Source organism: Choristoneura fumiferana, chromosome 14, assembly GCF_025370935.1.
Source record: "Choristoneura fumiferana chromosome 14, NRCan_CFum_1, whole genome shotgun sequence".
Classification (NCBI taxonomy): domain Eukaryota; kingdom Metazoa; phylum Arthropoda; class Insecta; order Lepidoptera; family Tortricidae; genus Choristoneura; species Choristoneura fumiferana.
The window spans coordinates 8,794,358-8,812,950 of NC_133485.1; the positions used below are offsets into that span (position 1 = coordinate 8,794,358).

Genomic DNA, 18,593 nt, shown 5'->3' on the forward strand with positions numbered 1-18,593 from the left:
TTGGTTGATTGATTTGGGTATATTTTTTATTTAGGTTGAATCAATTAAAAAAGTTTGTTTTTGTCAACTGTCAAAAGGCTGAGGAAGTGCGATGTCATAATAGTTGGGAATTACTTACGACCTAGAAATTGATTAGTAGTACCTAAACAACAGCTTAGGAGAACCAGAAGGTAGGTACTCTCTCCAGTTAAGCAAAGAACAATAACAAGGAGAGAATACAAGACGCCGATGTTTGAAAGCACGATCATCTAAACATTAGTCTCTTCCCTACTTTCAACATATTCAAATAAATAATATGTTAAAATCTAAAGTTTTTAAATACCTTCTGGAAGGGTGTAAGTAACTATCTGAAAATTTAACTCGGTTCTATGTCTACTTTCACCACTTTTGATTAATATTGCAGGCGTAGAAATCTGCCCCCTGAAGTAGTCAGTTCGCCGTCGAATTGAAAGATTTAAAATTATAAGTAAATACGTAACGGGCGAGGAAGCTGCGGCTGCGGCCGGACGCGCGGGCCGGTTCTTGTAATTGCACTTATACTCTGCACTCAGGTGACATCCTGCTGTTGCATCCACCCAACCACTGATTTTCGAATTTCTCGTGCGATTTCGATCTCCGGAAAGCTTTTTATGACGAATAAGACGCAAGTAAATGTATCTGTACGATAAGTTGAGGATAATTCATTCATTCATTCATTTATTTATTGCGTTTCATGTTGTACATAAGATTTTACATTATTTTATAAGACCAGGAACATGAACCCTGCAAGGGCACAGCAATCTTATAGACATCAGTACAATTATATTATTAGGTATAATAGGTTAAGACTAAAATTATCAAATTTAATATGAATAGTATATATATGTCAAATCAACATAAAAATAACTTTCTAAAATAATACAGGCAGCGATAATAAATTTCTATTGATACTTACATTAATTTATATAAAATTATTGAGGTAGAATTACAGGATAACAAAATTTACAATTTATACATACAATAATTAGAATACATATAAGAGGTTTTTAGGTTTCAGATAGAAATAGAATTTCAACATTTCCGAACCAGGAGGACCCTCAAGTCCTGTTTGAATTTTTGAAAATTAAGGTCGAGCTTAAATGGATTCTGGTAGATTAGGGGATATTGGATTTTTTAAGGGATATCTATTCTAGCAATTGGAGAATTTTTAGCACTAAATCTAACTTTCAGAAATCGATTTGACGTTATTGAAATTTTAATCGTTAAGTTTCGTACCCTGAGCATCACATTTTTTGTCCGTGTTGGTCTTTGACAATTTATTTGACACGTTGTCTTACTTCCTGTAGAAGTCATCGGAGTGTCTGCCAAATCAGGTCAGCTTGACAATAACTGATTTCCAACTAGGCAACGCTTTCGATATATTGGACGTAGGTTATCTATCTAACCATTCGACAATATAAACTTTCTTTATTTTAATTTTCGATATTTCGATACAGTCGACATTATAATATTCGATATTTTGAACATCGACATTTTAACAGTAGGTATTTTAATTTTCGATATTCAAATATGTAACCGTAGGTAAATGATAATAATCTTGTTGCGTTTTTTTTCGGTCAGTAGATCTCTAGGTCAATTTATGGGCGATACTCAGCTGACGAAGTTTATCCGACGTCGATATCTTTATTTTTTGTAATCAGATAATTGATTTTGGGAATAATGAGCGTTCTGTTCTAAGTTATCTGTTATATATAATTATAAGTCGTTAGCTTTATTTAATTACCATTAAGATCTATTAACTCATTGAGACTGAGCTTCTTTATTATTTAACTAGCAATTACGTAATCCGTACGGGAAATATGTATTTAACAGGTTACTTGCATACAGCCATCAATTAGATACAAGCTGTTTTTTCCTAATTCTTATTCATCTCATAACACCCATTTGAAATCTGAATATGCAGATACTAGCTAGTTTTACAAGGGTACTAAGGAAACTCCCAGGAATATTAAAATTGTAGTTTATTATGCCATGATCTCGTTAATGAACAGGCTTCAGAGATGGTTTATCGTGGCCCCATGAATACCCGCAGCCCATTGCAGGAAGTTAGAAATGTGGAAAAACAACATTTTTACCTTCCAAAGAGCCTTTAGTTAAAACTATAATTTTCTTATCTACTGAGAAACTTTAAACGGGTAATAGCGCACTAGTGATATAGTTTTTATGTAGTTACCTAGGTAAGTACGTAATATTTACGTATTGGCAAGGCTTTTAACCAATCAATCAATAAAATCAGCTCTCATCCAGTCACAGAGTTACCTAAAGCATGTGTTCATCATCATCCAAGGCTATATACCTACGTCCCACTGCTGAGCACAGGCTTGTTCTCAGAATGAGAGGGCTTGGGCTGTAGTTCCCACGCGGGCCCAGTGCGGATTGGGAACTTCACACACGCCATTAATTCCTTCGCAAGTCTGTGTTAGCCTGTGTTATCAAAGCATTTTATTTAATTTATTAACAATCCTTTTTTTAAAAGATCACTTGTCTCAGTTCACAGTTGTCATCTCTGTCAACAACCCTCGATCATAGCCAAGGTTAAAATAAATGTAGGTATTTTTCGGGTTCCGTAGCCAATGTGGTAAAAATTAAACTTAAGTTTCGTCATGCCTTCAGTAGGTACTAGAAGATTGTAATTGGGCTTCGGTAATAATTTCGTTAATATATAAAGTGGAGGACCTAGATGATTTTTATTTCGTCTTCCCTGTAGGTAGAGTAATATGCCCTTAGATCACTTTATGATTTATGCTAAATTCGTAAAAACGCCAGCTAGGTCTAAAGTTTAAACACTGTCATAGTTGAAATTAACTTTTACATATCTAGGTTTACCTACTAGGCGTATTTATACGTAGGTAGTTACTCAAAATTTCAAAACACTCAATGGCAGTTTATCATACGCATCACAAGTTAAAGACTAATAGTCAATCACAACATAACACGTGCCACATACGGAACTCTACATTGCGCGTGACCCGACACGCACTTCGGAGGTTTTTTGAAGTACGGAACCCTAATAATACGGTTTATTTACACAAAACACGAAGTGTCGGACTGGTCATTACCGGTAAACACATAAGAGGCTCGCCTGCTCCTGGCCTATAATTTAGCTACATTACTGCAATTAGTTAGCCACGGGGTGCAACCGCGCCTTCTCCGATAAGCCTACCGGGATGCACTGAGCGTAAAGGTTCCATACTATTACATGAAAAATATAAACTAAAGCATCAATTGATTTTAATAAAAAAACTGACCAAGATTTTTCATTATCAACTAGTAGCGCCCCGCCCCAGGTTCGCACAGGTCCAATTAAAAAAAAGTCACTTGACATTTTTAACTGCCATTACCCCAAACCACACCAGATACTAGTAACTACTACTAGTATATTATGTATCATATACTATATATTAACCTTCCGGCATTTTCGGAAAAATGATCTAATTTATGGTGAAAACCACATTAAAATTCGTTGCGTAGTTTAAAAGATCTAAGCGTACCTACGAGTACTACATACAGACAGACAGCGGCAAGTGATTTAATTTATTTTATTTTTATAGTATACTAGCTGTTGCCTGCGACTCCGTCCGCGTAGAAGTATGAAAAATAGTTTACATCCTATTCTCAGACCTACCGAATATAGGCTAGGAAAAAATTTCATAAAAATCGATCAAGCTGTTTCGAATGAGTTTGGTCACAAACATTTTTGCTCCCAAGTGTAGTATAATAATATAAAGAATTCGAGAGATGTCTGTTCCATTTCCATCAAGCTCAAAATTTGTCGCGAGCGCATTGAATCGACATTTAGATTTTCCTTGTTGTAAAAATAAACGTAGAGAGTGACTTTTATAATCGGTCTGCGTAAAAAAGCGCTACCACAAAAATTTGAAAATATATCTACGCTTAATTTAAGCTACAAATTATTTAAAATTTTCCTCCTACTTCCTCCCTGTTCTGTGTATAATATGTTAATGACAGTTTGTTTAGTTCTATTTTGTAGAACTCTTGTTTTCCATATTTGATTTGAAGTTTGTTTTTTTTTTGTTTTTGTTAGTCTTATGTCATTGAGCTATGTTTTTGTTGTGAAGAATAAAATTAGTATATTTATCTATATTTTACTCGTAACTGTCCAAGAGAGCCACATTTGTGCGACACGCATGTATTCATGTAAAACGTCTTTCGCCGCCACATACACAACACGATACATGTCACGCAATCCCAAATACCTACCGAACTATCACAAACGCCACGTAAAATACTTAAAGTATTTGTGTCAAATTCTATATACGAGTGCATTAGTGTTCAAGTAATAATGAGCACCAGACATTATATCTGCATATATAGGTATATGTTATCTCGATATGGTATATAGTTTGAATTTTAAAATTCAAACTAAATTACTTTGAAGTATTTGTATAGACCGTGATAGCTTTAACAAGCTCCCGATATTTCGACTTAGTTGCATACATCACGTCACCTTTGCTGAACAGTAGCTCAACCTCTCTCCTGTAAGTTGTAAAAGCCACCTGAGGCTAACAGCAACAGACCGTCCGAAAAAAAAGGAACGGCGTCGAAAAATCACAAGCTCTTTATAGGTAATCACTCTACATCCCGTAACAAATATTTGTAGTGTAAATAATTGTAGATAGTCTGTAATTGTTACTAATTGCTTTAAGTTTACGTTCGAGTTGCGCGAGCCGGGGGTAAGGGCCGACTCTCATTCACATGCATGCACCCCGGGCGACGGCCGGCCAGACGTATCGTGCATCGCAATGAGGCATTATTGAGTCGCGATCCCAATAGAGATGTACCTTCTAGGAACGAGCAATTTACTAGTGCGATAGTGGGGGAGTGTCCGATCATTACAGCAGCGGTGCACTAGCGAACAAAACGAAGCTCTGGCGTAATGGACGATTGTTTCTTGGGAATAAATGAACGCTATCCCGGGCAAACCAGGAAGCTAGGAACATCAGCGGGTTATAAATCGGACGCTTGCGGGTTTTAAAATTGGAATTGTATTTGGTAATGATCTCGATTTTGTTTTAAAGAACAGTCGGGGGTCGATTCGAGAAACCAGATTAAATTAAAAAGTAGCAGTGGTAAACCCCACCGCCGCTGTAATGCCTCAGATGATGATGATGATGAAGTGGTAAAGAATTGTGATGAATTTGATTTACGTGTAGAGTAAGTAGACAACAAAAGCTCTAATTCATATTGTTCACTAGTCGGTAATAACTTCCACTCACCCTCTGCATACAGTCTGATAAGATGACATGTATAGTTTTGTAGGAATATAAATACTTACGGATTTTAAAACTTTCGAATGTTACTTTCAAAATGTGTTGGCTCATTGTAAAACATGGTTGGATCATTGTTAAGGACCTCCGACGTTGTAAAGTAACGTCTGAATCAATGAATCAATCAATTATTCAGTAATACTCTGTAATCTATAGTAGCTCGAGTTGTTTAAGAACTACTTACTTACCAATTAGGATTTTCTGTTCCCTAACTTTTTAATAGTCTTTTATCAGCTATCGATTGTAAATACTCATTCAACGACGTTACGGTTTTTTGGTTAATCTAAGATTACAGATACGAGTATGTCGACCAAAATGGGTATGGGCATTGTCTGCGCGGACAAAAATTCACAAAGTATAATGACCGAAAAATTGGAGGAAGTCCAATAAGGCTTCGTCATAAATTGAAAAAAGGATCAAGTAGAAAAGTAAAACGCAAGTCACGGAAGTTCTTTCTGCCACATCATGGCTGCAACTGCAAGTGCAAAGCGCTTGGGTCAAGTGCGCGAAGTACAAAATTGGCGGTGCGGCGACGCCGACGTGATACCGCCATAATCTGTCGCAGTGAGTCGGCGAACGACACCAGGGTAACCATTTTTTATAAATTAAGTAAGGAAAATGATAAGTGCGTGATAAGTAAGTGATTATCGCTATTCGTCATCATCATAATCATATCAGCCGTATTATGTCTACAGCCATAACTGGAGGTCTATGGAGGCGTCCATATGTCTCCCCATAGCAGTTGCTTCGGTTGCAAGCGGCCTGCATCCAAACGTGAACCATGAGGGGTTGCCAATTTCCGCTACGCTTGTAGTATAGGATGTAAAGTTTGCCAAGAATACACTGCTGCTCCTCTTCTGGTATTATCCCTCCGGTTTCTACGGCAGCTATAGAAGAGGGGGGGGGGGTAACACTCTAACGCCGGCGCCGCAAGGCAAGCTATTCGGACTTAATGCTAAAGGATTGATGTTGCGTTGCTATTTAACCTAAATGGCTAAGATTTCCTTTAATAAGCTTTCGCGTTACTTTTCGTAGGATTAGCGAGTTAATATGGTACGAGATTGCGATCGGATGGACTTCGCATTAGGTAGACAATTTAAAATATTGTTACGTTCGTGGGGTGGTTCGTGATTGAAAAACACTTTTAACACCGATGAATAAGAGTAGGATTTATTTTCACAATGTTACTTAACTTTACAAAACACTTAAAAACAGTTCACAGTAATTTCGCACTCTAAAACTCACTTACAAGTCGCTTTGATTCTCTTCGATGTTTATCGCTCGGTATCGCATTCGAAACTGTCCTCCGCCGCAACCTCACCCGGCTTATATACCCCGGTGAATCGGTCCACAAAGTTCGAGAACAGTCCAGCTAGGACGTCATACCTACATCTCGAATGTTCCGGAAACGAGTAGAGTGTCTGTCTCTTTCATGTGCTATCTCTCTCACACAGTTACTAGAATATTCCGAAACAGGATCATCAGTCTCTTTCTCTCACACATATAGGCTATCCTTGTCACACACCTTCTCGAATGTTCTCAGTATAGCTGTCTCTTTCTAATCGTGCTATCTCTTTCACTCCTATGGAAATTTCGCCATATACTGAAATGTACTTCAGAGGCCCATAAGGGGTCCTGAAAACGCCTGAAAACGGGTTTTCAGGTTATGGCGTCATCGGATAGAGGGTGGCCTGAAACGGACTGAAAACATGTTTCAGGCGCCTGAAAACAACGGTAACTTGGCTGAAATTTTGATAAACTAATATGTGCTAGAGCATCATCTGAAACGGCCTGAAACCGTATTCCAGCCTACTGAAACGTCTCCAATGGGTCGTAAAACACGATTAAAGTCTATCACCTAACCCACCGTCGTAACACTGCCCCCTCCTAAGACATGCTCGTCCCGAGCATCATTAGATCCATGGTACTTGGCAACCGATCAACGTGAACAATCTTACAGGGGCTACGCGCGTTACGCTGTATCCGGTATGTGACATCGTTGATCCTAGTGACTACTTTGTACGGTACTGCCCAACTCGGTGATAATTTCGGAGACTTCCCTTTACGTCTTACTGGGTTACAAAGCCAGACGAGTGAGCCTTCTTCAAACTTCACGTGATCCATCTTCCTGTCGCATTGAGTTTTTGTTTTAGATTTCTTCCAACTCAGAATGGGCTTGATATCGCTACGGTGATGTTGTACTTCTTTAATCGCTTCCCCGCACCATTTCGGACTAATGGTGTCTGTTCTTAGCAGCTTCACATAAGCGTGTTCTTTTCTCTCGTGCCTCATGTCAGCATTACATGGCCTTCTGGATAAAACATCTGCGTTTTCCTGCCGCTGTCTTGCCGCGGCGCTCGTTACTACATCCGCTGCTCTAGATTCTTTGCGCCAACTTTCCATATTACTCCGAGCATCTCTCTTAGGGCACGCAAATCTCATATGCCCTCTCTCTCCACATGCATAACACATAAGTCCCCGTCGGAGTTTCACTTTATCTGTCTCCACTTGGATCTCTGCTGATCTCGATCCATTGCGCCCAGCTTCAACGCTCCGAGGCTCTCGCTTAGGACACCACAACCTCCTGTGCCCTATTCCCCACACGCATAACACGTAGGCCCGCTTCGAAGTTTCACTTTATCCGTCGCCGTTGGATTGCGGTAAGAACGAGGATCGGTGCGTACGGCCTCTACTTCCAATGCGTGCGCCAGTGCATCTTTTAAGGTCTTGTGATGGCCCAGTCGTACAGCAGCCCTCACTTCAAAGTCTCGAATCCCATCTATGAATGATTGCACTAGCATAATCTCTACTACAGATGGTAATGACAAGTAAGCCTTTCTGACCAGCCTCTCAATTTCCAGGCTCCATTGCTGCAGGCTCTCACCATCTAACTGCACCCTGTCTTTCAACTGAGCTCTATAAACGGGTTCCAGATGGGAGTCACCATAACGCGACTCTAGGAAATCCATAAGTCGCTCCAAAGTCACCTCAGTTCCCGCTATCGCCATGATGTCTAATACAATCAAGGCTTTACCACGCAGTCCCAGCACGAGGGCAGCTAGAGCTTGTTTGTCAGTCCAGCCGTTCGTTTCGGCAACCATCTCGAATTGGAGCTTGTACGTGGCCCATGAAGAGGTACCATCGAATGGTGGTACCTTTAACTTTTCTCCTCCTGTGGCTAGTGTGCCCGAAAAACTGGTGGTGCCATTGGCCACTTTATTCTCCAACTTCTGGAGGCGATTCTCGAGGCCCTCTACCTTTTCGTTAAGCCCGTTGAGACGCGTTTCGTAATTTTTGACTTTAATGTCAACTGCCACGATTTTATCCTGGACCTCAGCCATCTCCTTCTCTTGTTCTCGCGGAGTAAGCGGCATTTTCAATCCCACTTCTGACACCAAATGTTACGTTCGTGGGGTGGGTTCGTGATTGAAAAGCACTTTTAACACCGATGAATAAGAGTAGGATTTATTTTCACAATGTTACTTAACTTTACAAAACACTTAAAAACAGTTCACAGTAATTTCGCACTCTAAAACTCACTTACAAGTCGCTTTGATTCTCTTCGATGTTTATCGCTCGGTATCGCATTCGAAACTGTCCTCCGCCGCAACCTCACCCGGCTTATATACCCCCGGTGAATCGGTCCACAAAGTTCGAGAACAGTCCAGCTAGGACGTCATACCTACATCTCGAATGTTCCGGAAACGAGTAGAGTGTCTGTCTCTTTCATGTGCTATCTCTCTCACACAGTTACTAGAATATTCCGGAAACAGGATCATCAGTCTGTTTCTCTCACACATATAGGCTATCCTTGTCACACACCTTCTCGAATGTTCTCAGTATAGCTGTCTCTTTCTAATCGTGCTATCTCTTTCACTCCTATGGAAAATTTCGCCATATACTGAAATGTACTTCAGAGGCCCATAAGGGGTCCTGAAAACGCCTGAAAACGGGTTTTCAGGTTATGGCGTCATCGGATAGAAGGTGGCCTGAAACGGACTGAAAACATGTTTCAGGCGCCTGAAAACAACGGTAACTTGGGTGAAATTTTGATAAACTAATATGTGCTAGAGCATCATCTGAAACGGCCTGAAACCGTATTCCAGCCTACTGAAAACGTCTCCAATGGGTCGAAAAACACGATCAAAGTTTAGCACCTAACCACCGTCGTAACAATATGATTAAACATAGTTTAATTAAATTATAAATCTAGACGTTTTATATGCGTTTTCGTGGGAAGAAGTGTGTGTCTTTTCCACACTGTCGAAAGTCCAGACAAATGGTAACCCTATCACTGTCCCATTAAATTTTAATTATCGTTATGACAGCGACAATAATGTGAAACTTGTAATCGTAACATCGTAACAGGTTTCGAGTTTTATAGTTTTTTCTGCGGAGCTCGTATCATGCTCGGGTATTTTTGTAACTTAGTAAATCGTCAGAAGATTCCGGAACAAGGAGCCAAGTTTTTAAATATCACCTTTGAAAACCTATGTTTAATAATAAACGAAGAATAGTTAGATAAAAACATAAAAATATTCAGCCACATGGTTCGTCAAAAAATGGTTCCATTCTAAAATAATAGAGTTAATTACATGTGTTTTATGTTATTTTATGTACAGTTGTTAAATTAATTACGTAATATTCGTGTTCTGTTTAACTCGTAATTTCAGATATTTTTTTCCAATTTATAATTGTTTCACAGGCTTGATTTTGAAATACGTTTTCTAGAAAGGTAGGAAAAGTAATTCTGTCTTTGTTTTATTTTTTTGCGGGCTTCAATTATAATTACTAGCACATCTGTCTACTCGTGACCACGTGGCCGAAATGCCGAGGTAATATTAGCATATTTAAATCGTCTCGTGATTAAGTAAGTAAGTCTCGCGTGTGCAATTATTTGACTGAGCGAGCGTGAAACGCGAACGAAGCGTCTCGGCTTCAACTTGGGAAAAAACACTTTCGTACTTATGTCTGTGTGACTATTCTCCTGTACAAACATTTGTCAATCGATTCTAGTGAGATTTGGTAAGCAGTTCGATAGTCAATTAATTAAAAGTATTGTCAATATACTTTTCAGATATTTTTATTAATTGTGGAGAATATTTCAGCCATTTTGCGAGGTCGCAAAGCCCCAGTTTAATTGCATTTTCTTTTGTTAAGAATATCTTGGTATTTTATTTTTGTAGTTTTGATTTTTTATTTATTTCTATATTAAAACAAATAATCAGTGCCGATACCAATTTCTGTGTCGGTCCAATGACGATAGAGACGTGTAGCAGTAGAATCAAATCAGTCATCAGTCAAGTATCTTCATAAAGTGAACGTGAAGTGAACATACGAGTAAACCTCGAGTAAACATTGAATTAATTCAGGCAGAACACGCTTCTCTTCCAAAACGGTACGTTATAAAGACTACATTTACAATACCTACGGACGAAAAGCGATAAGGCTTAGGTCCAAGCGTTAAGCGATAGATATTTGTTTTTCATGTATATATGTCGCAGGGAGATATTATATAAATACACGTAAAACAAATCACAGTATCGCTGAAATTGTCAAAAACACTGAAGCTATAAAAACTACCAGTCATGTTAAGTCACTATGCAAATAACAATGTCAACAAATAGAGCTAATTTGATTTGGTTTGAAAACTGTTAAAGTACAGTTACTTTGTTTTCAGTAGAAACAATATATTTTTGAATGTGTTTTGGATGTCACTTTCTTTTAATAAGAAATACATCTCCAAATGAGCGCTTATAAATTTCATTACGAGGACGTTAAATTAAAAGTGGTACTTAGTATAATTAGATATTTGAACAGGTAAAAAGATCTTACATACAATGTTGTGCGTAACCTAATCAGTCCAGATTTCATCGTGCTCTTTGTAGATTATGTGTTTGGGACACAACAGTGGGTAGGTAGGTAGTAGGTAATTTGATAATACATATAAATATTATATTTAATGCCAAATTATTTGTTTATATTCGTCAGTGTCAAGTGGCCGAATAGGTAACTTCAGTTTTCTTTAAACGTAATATGCAAAAACGCAAAAATGTTAAAACCGCAAAATCTCAACCAGGCCTACATGAAATTTAGCTTTATAATTGTAGTGCATCAATTTACATTGATTTACATTGATGCACTACAATTATAATTTTAACATTTTTGCGTTTTTGCATATTACGTTTTAAGTTAGCTGAGTAACTAATATACACATTTTGTGTGTGCAGCCAAATAAACTTTCACATAATCTATATACTAAGTGGCAAAAAATCTGCCCCTTAAATGTGTGCAGTAATAATAGGTAATTTTGTATGTGGAGTGAGATAATTTTTGTGTATGTGAGTATATTAATTAGTGTATATTTGTTTTCCGCCATCTCTTACGTCTTGGTCGCAGCTCAGCCGGTCAGGCTCGAGTGCGCCAATAATGAGCCAGTAAACTTTGATGGGGCTCTAAACAGCCTAGGTCTAGGACGGTTTCGCGCGTGCATGTTGGATGCCTGTTGCCAAGCGGCCCTGGGTGACCGTACAATGCAGGGGTGACAAACCAGAGGCCGTATCGTCTAACCCCTGGATGCTCGCCACCACATTATCAATCTCTTTCTACCAGTACCATTTAACTGAATGAAGTGGTGTAAGCCATTGTCATGCCATATAGTCTAACACATAGTCTACACCACTTATTTCTGTCGAACTGTATAGGATGACGGGAGAAAGGATGGTGAATGCGATCACAATTGTATTCTATCGCATCAGTTATTAAATGCTAGTTGTAGAAACTTCCGATCAACATAAACAAACACAATGTTTTTCACTTTTTATGCCGATGAACTTTGTATAACCCTGGATGTAGAATTCTGACAAGTGAGTATAGATAAAGTAATGTATGAAAATAAAAGCTAGTAAATGAATAATTAAATATTTAACACATTAAGTTACAAATATTAATAAAAAAAAGTAGGAGAATAAAACTAACTTAAAAATACAAGCTATCGCAGTTGACCCGCGGCAAGGATCCCAGGATACTGGCAGCATTGCCACGCTGGATCGCGAGACTTAGCCGTTGGGCAAAGTAGGAGCCAGCCCTGAGATCACCAGTGGCATGGACCAACCTTGTGGACAACTCCTTGCATAGTTTTTTTGTTTGAGACGACCACGGGCCCAAAGTCTCTACAGCCAGCGCAACAAATTCGTAGTTAGCGCATAGCTGTGAGTACTTTCTGGACATTATTTATCGCCTGTTCGGGTGGATTAAAGCTTCTCGGGTTAAATAACGCATTATATGCATTCGTTGTATAATCTATTATTCGATTAAATAAAAGAGAAAAAGATTATTTAGAACTAAATAAAAAGTAAAAAAAGAGAGGCGTAGGTAAGTTTAGTGAATATAGGCGTCAAATAAAATAGAACTATAGGTAGTCAATTTGAATAACGTCAGTTATTATTAGGTATGACCATTAACCCATATTTCGATTTTAGCCATAGCCATATTTCGATATAGCCATTGAATAATTACTACAGAGTCTTTGGAGCTAAACTGGAGCTATTCGCAGTGTCGGGTCAGGCAGCATCATGCGGTCTTATTGTCGAACGCACTCCGATCCATAATAATTTGCACCATTTCTTTCTGTCACACACACAGTGTAGGATGAGGGTAGAAAGAGATGGTAAATGAGATCGCGAGTGCTCGTGCTTTAGACAATTATGTCGTCTGGTTATTATACCGAACTCCTCCTGGCGCCAATTTCAATTTTATTATGTACGCAGTTGTATTTAGTACGCAGTTGTACCTCGTAATATCCTCATTATTATATACCTTAAAATGTAGCCAAGAATAGTTTCATTTATAGCTTGCTGACGGTTTACTAATGTTTCGGCGAATAACGTTTGGCAACCTGTTTCATTTCGCAACTTTTCATTTCCCAACTGTTTAATATTTCTGAAACAGTGAATATTTCAGATTTTTTATAAAACTAACCTAACCTAAACTAAAGGGTTCTACACGATGGCTCTGAAATAAATCCTGAAATACTTACAGTTTTAGAGTTAGCGAAATGAAACAGGTTGCCCAACGTTACTTTGCGAAAAGGCAGTACTCGCTTGCTGACTCTTAATATCACATAGACGACTGGCAACAGCTAGTTTTTTTAAATCTACTTAATATGCGAGATGGACATGTACGGTACGATGACAATGCAAGTAATGTCAAAAATACGTTTCTGTTAAAAAATATTTTTTAATAGATACCAGCTTTTTTGTTGACTATACTTGAGTTGTTATTCAACTTACATATGTATATCAAATTTTAAATTAATCCAACCACTGGAAGTGGGTCTAAATGAGCTTACAAGATTTGATCCAATAACAACAACGAACAGGGCAAATTAAAAATAAAAGCTTGTAAAAATAATACTTAATTCATATGAAAGATTGTATGTAGGTATTAATATCATAGTGTAGTCCCGGAGCATATGCGGCATGCGGGCCGCGGCCGTAAGTTCGACACCCCTGCCGGGCGCACGCACTCACGTGCCGCGAAGGAAATGCTTCTGACGCAAGTTGTTCCATTACACACACGGGCACATTTAGCGGAACACACAAGAGCCAGTCAGACAGATTAAAGTAGACTAATTATGCCAAAGAAAGTAGCTTTTAGGGTTCCGTTCCCAAATGGTGCCCTATTTTTAACCCCCGACGCAAAAAGAGGGGTGTTATAAGTTTTTATTATTAACGTTCTGCTGTTATTTTTCGTCCTGTCTGTTCGCCGACAGTTGATAAAAAACATAAAAATTAGGGATTCTTACTCCATTTTCACCGATTAAAATAATAATTTTAAACAATTACTAACTGGAAAAAAACAAATACCACGGGAAAACCCGATGCAAATGTATGGCAATGCCACCGCGTCCACTCACTCGAACGGGCCGGGCATTTGACAGAACTGGGGAGGCTACTACGAAATTCGAAAACCACCATCCCTCTCACTCTCGTATTAAATAATTTATAAGCGTCAGCGGGACGCAAGATACGAAGTTCGAATTTTGCACTTCGTAGTAGGTATAGGGCCTGTGTATGACTGTTACCACGAAACTCAGTTTGCGCGATAACAAGACACGTCATACAGTTTTTAACCCCCGACGCAAAAAGAGGGGTGCTATAAGTTTGACCGCTATGTGTGTCTGTGTGTGTGTGTGTCTGTCTGTCTGTCTATGGCACCGTAGCTCTTAAACGGGTGGACCTATTTGAATGCGGTTTTTTATTTGAAAGCAGGTTTTCTACCGATGGTTCTTTGACATGTTTCATCAAAATCGGTTCAGCAGTTTTTAAGATATTGAAATTTGAAGAAACAAAGTCGGAGGTTTCCAAATTTTTGTTGGTTAGGTATAGTCAGAAAACTTTTATTTCTTTTTATTACTTTATGTCCCTTCCCTAATGGGGTACATCATCATCATCAAACACAATATTCTGCAGTGCCGTGGTGGCCTAGTGGTTTGACCTATCGCCTCTCAAGCAGAGGGTCGTGGGTTCGAACCCCGGCTCGCACCTCTGAGTTTTTCGAAATTCATGTGCGGAATTACGTTTGAAATTTACCACGAGCTTTGCGGTGAAGGAAAACATCGTGAGGAAACCTGCACAAACCTGCGAAGCGATTCAATGGTGCGTGCGAAGTTCCCAATCCGCACTGGGCCCGCGTGGGAACTATGTAAATAAGTAAGTAAATTAAAATGCTATTTCTTTATCTTTACGTATCCTACTTTCGTTAACGCTTAGGGCTGTTTTATTTTGTCTACCTGGCTACTTACTCGTACTGTTGGGACGAAAAGTCTCTTAACATGTAGTTAGGAACTCTAATTCTAGAGCTGATAACTCCACGCTTAAAATTAATATGAATAACGTCTAAAAACATTTTAGTGGCGCCAAAAGAGTTGGCAAAGCTCCTAATTTTTAACATATTTATAGTCCAACTATAATTGTAAAAAGATATGTCACTCACGCTCAAAATTCTTCAAATAAAACGGCAATTTACCTTGAACCGACCTTCTCATATGAAAACAAATAATTCTTTTGGGTTTTTGTAATAAATTGACTTATTTGGAATGGTGGACATTTAAGTATTTACTTAATAAAGTTAAAAGCAAACATCCTACTAATAATATATATGCAAAAGTTTATAATGTGCGTGTGTGTTTGTAATGGATTGGAATGAAATCTAGTGCATAGTTGGACGTCTGGAACAATACAAAGGTCACTTTTATATTCCCACATGATATTTGAAGTAGGGCATTGTTTGCAACATTAATGAAATTACCTTTTTAGGGTTCCGGAGCCAAATTGCCAAAAACGGAACCCTTATAGTTTCGCCATGTCTGTCTGTCTGTCTGTCCGTCCGCGGACAGTAAGGGACTATCAATGCTAGAAAGCTGTAATCTGTGTCCCCCCCCCCTCTAAAATCTAAACCGGTGGGTGGAAAAATTTGAAAAGTTCACAATGGTAGTAAGTATATCAAACTTACAAGGAAAACTATAACGGCTAAGTTTTCTTGAGAATTATTAGTAGTTTAAGAGTAAATAGCAGCCTAAGGTATAAAATATACCTAAACTTGGAAGATTCCGTATAAAATACGAAATCCTTAGAAAAAAAATACTTATTTTTTTTGTAATGGCTACGGAACCCTATTTTGGGCGTGTCCGACACGCTCTTGGCCGGTTTTATTTTTGGGAATGTCTCTGGGACTTTTCGGGAAATTCCGAACTTTTAAATTGAACTGCTATCCCTATGGTTGACACATGCAAAACGGGTAAAAGCTAGTATTAAAAATGCGAAAGTTTGGACGTTTGTTACTCTTTCACGCTTTAACAGCTGTACGGATTTAGATGAAATCTTTCACAAAAATGGACGGTTACCCGGAATCATACAAAAACTTTCATTCTGATTCAGTTAAAAAAAAACATTACTTTCAGTAATCATTTAAAGACTTACATTTTTATGCAACTAACTTAGTAACGTAAATAGGATTAGAATTTTGGTTCAGAGGGTTACGTATTTAATACATGTAGAGTCTATTTTGTTTAGTTTATCAGAAGTTGACATAAGCCCTTTTGCAATATCACTCGTAGTACAGAGAGCTAGGATTACTTGGTTTCATTAAAGCTGCACTCATCCATCAAACTGGCTAGACCAAGTCAGAATATGCAGCTATTATCTTGCTCTCGACGTATTCAAATGCAACAACATTGCAAAATGCAATCTGCACTTCTATTCACCGCTGGACGCTCCATTTTACTGCGCACCATTCATTCTACACCTGACAAAATGTCATGGAAATTTATTTATAAACATTCAAACGCGAAAGTGGCGTTGAGGAGACTCAAATGTAATTCTAAGAAGGAACGGTTGGGCTGTGTTGATATTAAACATCAAAATATCAGTAAAATTAAGATAGATTTTTTTGTTAAAATTTAAATTAAATTTCCGGAGTACTTTTTATGTACTGGTATACAAAACCTTTACCTTTGTTTAAAATGATTATGCATTTAAACCCTGAATACACCAATGAGCAAAACCCTCAGTTTAAGATCTTTAAATATATTTAAAAAAATACAGCCAATGACAACGTCACTAAGGATCATGGAACAATTTACAACTCTCCTACCATTAAATACCTCGGAATCACACTCGACGAAAAGCTAAACTTTAAAGAGCATATAAAGTTATTATCGGCAAGAGTGTGGAAAATAGTGTATATAATGAAACTTCTACGAAACTCCGCAAGCAAAGACGTACTAAAACTGGTGTACACCTCCCTTTGCGAGTCAATTATTACTTACTGCGTGAGTGTATGGGGTGGCTCATCTGCTCTTACCCCTCGAAAGAGCGCAACGATTCGTTCTGAAAGTCGTGCTTCGTAAACCGATCCTCTTCCCTACGACTGAACTATACAAGGAAGCAGATGTCCTTACCGTGCGCCAGCTCATGATCCGGCGTGTGTCGATTCAGATGCACGAGGAAACCACTCGCTCTCCGCAATACCTTGCGCTATTGAGCAGGCGGACTATTCAAAATCCCAATCCCAATCGTAAAATCTGCTTTCGCTAAACGTTTCCCAAAATTTCTACATCCTTACATATATAACAAAACACTAAAGTTCTGCAACATCTCAAAAGACAGAATTCGTCAAGCTAAAAAAAAATCATCAGCTGGCTAAAAAGTCTTAACTATCACGAAACTGAATCACTGCTGAAGGTTGTTTCTTGAGGTCGTTATCTCGTGTTTATCTACCCTTCTCATGCGCCCATTCACGGCTCCATACACTCATAAACAATCACACATACAGCCACACACACATACATATGCACACACACAAGCGCGCACACACACACACACACACACACACACACACACACACACACACACACACACACACACACACGCACACATACAAACACACAACCTCTATCTCAACCACAATTGACTGAAATTAGCTTATGTTCAAATTGTTTCTGACATAATATTTTCACAGACACATATTATCAAACCGTAATTTAATTAATTAAGTACCGAATCCGGTCACCACGTTACAGGCCCAGCCTAGTGTGGGACCAAAAGATATTTGTAACCCTATAGTATGTGTTGTTTCTTGTAATAAATATTTTTTATTTTATTATATTTAAGTACATCTATTTTTCATTTGCTCCCCGGACATAACCGCCTTACATAACCCGCACTGGTGAGGGCACTTTGGAGTGCGAGGAGCTGTGTCGTGACCAAGGAGCTTATATACAACACTGGAGGTTGAACGTCGAACATCCGTTAGATACAAGAAATTTGATCTTTATTACGTCACGAACATATTCCATCTCTTTCTTTAGTTAGGTAAAAATGAGAGGAAGTATTCGTGAAATGTGAAAGAAAGAGATGGAACATATAAATAAGTAATAAAGGTATCTTCTTCGTTCGGCGTTCAACCTCCAGTTCTGTATATACGTGTAAGCTCCTTTGTCGTGACCAATTCGTTTTTTTTATAGTCGGCCGTGGCAAGTAGCCTGGTCGAGAAGGTACCGTTGGAGGTTAGATATAAGTAAATTCGATTTATTATTATTCTCATTATTTTCCAGTATTTTACTTTCCTCACAGTTGAAATGAAAAGTAGAGTGTCTAACTCGGGTTAAATTACCCATTTCCCCTCGAACTGGGTCACTTTCCACCCTTGGGCCCTCTCCAGTGATAGTTACGTAAGATAGTTAAGTACCGGGAATGAGGTCTA

At 38.5% G+C, this 18,593-nt stretch overlaps 1 protein-coding gene across 1 annotated transcript in view; it reads right to left on the minus strand.

Moving 5' to 3' along the window:
• LOC141435081 (follistatin-A-like) overlaps positions 1-18,593 on the minus strand; it is a 50,968-nt gene that overhangs the window by 6,275 nt on the left and 26,100 nt on the right. The window lies entirely within an intron of this gene.